Genomic DNA, 5,803 nt, shown 5'->3' on the forward strand with positions numbered 1-5,803 from the left:
TCACTTCTTACCGCTTTCTTGGTACATTACTTCCTGCCTCACCTTGTCACTTCATATTAACACAGTTATCTGCAGTGCTAACACAACGCTTGGGTATCTTTTCCGTGATTTTTCTTCCGCGCCTATTTGATTTGACCTAACGTCATATGAAACACTAGTCCTTAGTAAACTAGAATACGCCTCCTCTATATGGGATCCAACACTGCAAACCTAATTAGCTCCTTAGAATAAGGAAAGAATAACTCCGTTCATTTCAGATTGCACAACTACAACCGTTCTCCTGGCATAACGTCCGTGAAAAACACATTGCTTCAACCTTCCTTTGCATCCCGTGGTCTATCTTCTCGCGATGCCAATCTCAAAAATACTCAGTCCTAGTTATCATTTACACACCGAAATCATACCAATGTATATTTCCCCACGAGATGATCACGTTCATAAAGTTGGAATTCAGCCCTGCCGAACAAGAGCTTGTCTTCAGACCTTCGTACCCTGCACTTCACAAGAATGAAACCAGCTTCCCGAACCAACAGGCACCATTGCCGACCACCAGTTTTTTCGTACTGCACTAGCTAATATTGTATACCTAGATAACTAACCAGCTTGTATTCATTCAAACAATTTTGCATTTGACCTGTATCTTTGGAACCACTCCCCTCCGTAACACTTCTGGCGTTGAGGGTAAATGTAAATAAAACATCGGAGCTGGAGTCGTCCTTGCTTGTTTCCCCTTTGGATCCACTGCCAGTGTGGGAAACACACTTGAGCAGTGTTTTAGAATCCGGCTAAGCTTGGCGTAACCCTACAGCACGTAGCGTAGCCTATTAAGAACATTGAAAAACCTGACAAAGCTTATCAAAATCTAGCAAAACGTTGGAAAACACAGCAAAACCGGCAGAAGCTAGGTCGAGCCTCAAACGATGGAGGGATGAAATAGCGATATTCGCGAACCAATAGTGGTCTCGAGCAGCGCTGGACAGCACTTATTTGAAGTGAATGGGAGAGGGCTACGTTCTGCACAGGACCTTAGTAAGCTGTTTATGATGACGATGACACCTAATTGGCATCCTTTCAATACCCTATAGAAAACTAAGGGTGTTGCAGTAGGTCAATAACATTTTCGCTACAAAAAAGAGTGTAAAGATGCAAATTAGGGTATTAGATTCTACGAAAAAGGGTGTAATTGCTTCCCAACGCCCATATTTCAATTTAGGCAACAAGGGTGTAAAAAGGTTAGTGTGTATTTCTAGTCTTTTAATTTTATCCGTTCAAATTGACTTTTCATGCGCAAAAACTAAACCTGGGCCAGTTGGCTCACCGTATATCGAAACGAGCGGTCATTGCAAACGAGATACAGAGACAGAGGTAGAGAAAGAGGGAAAAAAACGAACAATGTTTTCCCTTTTGAACATTTCTTAATAGCTGGGGAGGAGGGTATGAGGGCATGTCTTGTACTTCGAAGTGCAATTATACATGCATACGTGGCTTTAATCAGTTAACAGCTTAAACACGTTCTCCACACCCCGTCAGGAACCTACTAAAACCAAAGGTTCTTGAGGTTGGTCAACACCAGTTTTTCCACATAAAATAAATGTGCAACTACCAATCAGTGTGTGGAGATTCACGAAAAAGGGTGTAATCTCCTCCCAACACCCTCTTTCTTCTTATACGCCTTTTTCCCTCTTCACACCCAATCGGTTGTCCTACCTTTTGTTGGTCAAACCATGCCACGATGTTTCAGGATTACGGGATGTAACTATGAATGCCGGCCCTACAGGAAAACTGTGCCCCTAAGTGATGTGTGGAAAAACTCGGCCATCGCGCCTCATACTGTCCGAACCGAGGTGCAAAGGCCTGCTCTTTGTTAGGTAAATGGAATCCTACGGTAGAGAGTCCACACCTATCGTCATCGAAAATGTGCCGGCAGACGTACATTACCCCATATGCTATCATGCTAATGAATAACAAAAAGAACAGGATCATTACTCCTCAGATAAAGAAAAGATACGGATTCTCGAAAACAGTCAGCCAACCAGAAAAAGGAGTCAATCAAACACGGAACATCGAGTCATAACAGCGGCAGAGCTCAACTGCAAGCACATATGCTAACGACCACCATTTCCGCAGTTGCAACTGCTCAGATATTTCGATACCCAAAATACCTAATTGGGGTACCGTTGTTACCGGATATTGCGCGCCACAAAACAAAAAGCGGATTTTGACTCAACTAGTCGAAGAAGCAAACAGACAATTCACTCTTCTCACGCAAAAACTCGGAGACAAAGACAGTTTAATAATGACCCCAAGAAAGAATTTGCTGCACTAATGGCAACCTTCGAGAAAAGCCGTCCAGGCGACAAAATGAACAGCCCCTTCCTTAAGAAAAAAAGAACCGCGTTCCCGCTTACACGACCAAATCCCGAATAAAACAATGACACTTCTGTCATAAACGAGGAAGCGACTGCACCATTGATTGAAGATACAGACACTGCTCGACCATGCAAGAAACCGTTCAAAAAAATTACCCCACCGTCCCGCGAGGGGAACCCTGTGGAGATGCAACGCATCTTGGGGGTTCACGCTGACGAAGTTCAGCATCGGCCGCTCGCTTCTCGCGTACGGCAGCGGCTTCACGTTGACGAATTTCAGCATCGGCTTCTCGCTTCAAAAGTTTGCGTTCGGATCACGTTGACGAAGTTCGGAATCGGCTGCTCGCTTCAATCGTTTGCGTTCAGCATCACGTTCACGCCGCTTCGCAGCCTTGTCTTCAGTGGTGCTAGCATTCCTGTTATCACAGTGATCGGTGCTTGTTACGGTTGCGCGGGCGATAGCAGAATTGTTAGGCTCCATTCAACGCATCGATGGAAATCGGAACGCCAGTGCTAGAACGATCGCGGCTATGACGCAACGTGGCGCCACTATGACGCAACACAATCCGCTTCAATCCAATCCAATCCAAATCCAATCCAATTCAAGCCAAGCCAAGCCAAGCTAACCTAATCGAATCCAATCCAATGCCCCTCGCGAGAGAGTGTTCGCTATCGGAGAGGAGAGGGGGTGAGCGGCAGAGAGCGCAGCTCGCGCGGCGAGGAGAATGGGGGAGGGGTGTGCACGGACAGCAACAAAGCCGTATGGAGGGACAAGGGGAGTGAATGAGATGCAGTCGCATCTAAAACAAACCGAATATGATCCTAAGAACGCTGTGAAGAAAACACTCGAAAATATCTTTAGGATATATCAACAACTTGCACAAATGCAACATGTTATGCAACAGCAGATAGAGGCTTTAAGAAATGAATTTGACACTCAATTTATAGCGTATCCACCCCTCCAACAACTACCATGACATCAAATATTAAAACTAACACCCCAGTAAAAATCATGCAATGAAACTGTCGAGGACTGCAACAAAAGTTAGAAACTCTCGTCAATTCGATTGCCCTCATGGCGTGTAAACCATACGTCATTGCAATACAAGAGACTCGCTGCAGGCCCTCCTTGCCTCGATACAATGTTCACACAGACCCGACTACAAAGAGCACGGCACCCCTCACTAAACAGACAAAGCTTCCACCCAGATTAACTGCTTGAAAAGGGGATGCAAAACACGTTGGCACCGAGCTTCACTCCAGAAATATCGCAGTCCGATCGCAGAACCTCTTTACCGTGAACAGGTACTCCAGGTCGAAGGCCTCGACTGACATGTAAAAAACTTTCTATGACATAATCAAGACCATCCCAGTTCGAAGCACGCTTCCCATGCTCAGCGGCGTCAACTCACCACACCCTTGACTTGGATACGACAGGGAATCTCTCCGTGGAGCCAACCTCATGAAGACTATTGAAGACCAAGAACTTGCGTACTCAATGATCCGGCAACGCCCACAAGAGATGGGGGCTTGCGAACTCGAGATACAAACCTGGACAGGACTATAGCAAGCCCCATTATTGTGTCGGTGGTCTGTCGTAGAAGAAACACGAGGGTCGGAGCACAGCCCCATCATTTTCATAATTGGGCGACAAAACCCGCCGCGGTGGCTCAGTGGATAAGGAGTTGTGCTGCTGAGCACGAGGTCACGGGTTCGATTGCCGGCTATGGCGGCCGATTTTCTGACGGAGGCGAAAAGCAAAAATGCCCGTGTGCAAGATTTCGGCGCATGTTAAAGATCCCCAGGTGGTCACAATTAATCCGGAGCCCTCCACTACGGCGCGCCTAATCGCCTGCAATGCGTCGGCGCATTACCTCTACCATCAATCAATTGGGCGACAAAACAGCTACGAGGCGATCCATGGCATTGCTCGAGTGATAGACCGGGATCGTTTTCGAGAACACCGTAAAGGAGTCAAGACCATCCTCGAAAGTGAGATGATTCAGAAGACGTACGAATTTAGGACAGGAGGGCATTCTGGACGACGTCCAGAAATGTACGGAAACCATCCCATCTCAGTTCGATGAGACCGGAAGCCGACATTAGGCTAATTCGCCTACGGAGTATGCGTATAAAATATTAAGATGGAAAAAATACAGGAAGAATGCCCGACTTAGAATGAGGATGCGAAACATCACGAGGCTAGCGGAGGATCATGCGATCAAATTCCACCGTGACCGATGCTACAATGTATGCGAAAACATTAAAGGAAGCCTCGTTCGCTGCAAAACATGAGCCTTGTAAAGTACCTCATCGATCACAGCTCAGGTAAAGCGGTCACAGATGGCAACATAGCCAGAATTTTAAACATGTACACTGGCCCTCAGCAAGACCTCTTTGCTGAGCTAACATCACTCTATCTAAAAACGACTAGGGGCACATTCTACCCTTCTTATACCGGCAAACATAACACCAAATTGGACGCCGTTAGAGGTATTCACGAGAGTAGGGCCAGCTTAATGACAGACAGAATGGAAGTGCTCCCGGCCGCTATCAATTTACGTGCAGCATGCTATTTAATTTGGATGACAGCTCTCTGGAAATCGTTCTGTGCCAATTAAAGGAATATGGGCAATCACGCAAACATCCGACTGAATGGAAGGAAGCTGAAGTGAGGTTTATTCCTAGATTGACCAAACCGCTTATTATTAACCTTAGGCACTCCTCCCTCATATCCTGCATAGGCAAACTCATGGAGAGGACCGGGATAAAAAGGCTAGAACATTTCCTCGAAGCTGCAGGACAGCTCCCCAACATTATTTTTGGCTTCCGGAAACATCTTATACCCAAGACGTCTTGTTACAGCTAAAGCGTGAAATGCATGATGTGTAAAGTAAGGACAACCAACATGCAATACTTACCTAACACCTGAAAGGAGCCTTCGGCAATGTCCTACACAGCGAGATCGTTGCGAACCTAAATGAAACCGGGTGTGGTGCACAAGTTTACAAGTACGTGAAGGACTTCCTAATGAGCAGAATAGGCAATAATAATATCGGATACACCACATCCAACGAAATCCAGCTCGATGATAGAGGGACACCTCAGGGAGCAGAGCTGTCGCCCCTGTTGTGTAACCTGGCACTCATCAAACTGCCCGCCCTCGCACAGACAGTAGGAGGCGTGGAGCATGCGCTCTACGCTGATGACACAACATTCTGAACCATCGGGAAGCAATCAAGCATAATCACCATAACCCAAAAACTACAAGATGCAGCATCCCTTGTAGCATCCAGCATCGCCCGTAGCTGCGGGCTAAAGTGGTCCTCACCGAAAATGGAGTTGGTTCTACTGGACGGCCACAAACGCCTAAGTAAGGTTCACAGCTCTATGAGACCACCCATCCACGCAAGCAGTCTTCCGATTCATGAAGT

The sequence above is a fragment of the Haemaphysalis longicornis genome, unplaced genomic scaffold (genome assembly GCF_048455015.1).
Source record: "Haemaphysalis longicornis isolate Haplotype H1 unplaced genomic scaffold, Haemaphysalis longicornis Haplotype H1 scaffold_5, whole genome shotgun sequence".
Taxonomy (NCBI): domain Eukaryota; kingdom Metazoa; phylum Arthropoda; class Arachnida; order Ixodida; family Ixodidae; genus Haemaphysalis; species Haemaphysalis longicornis.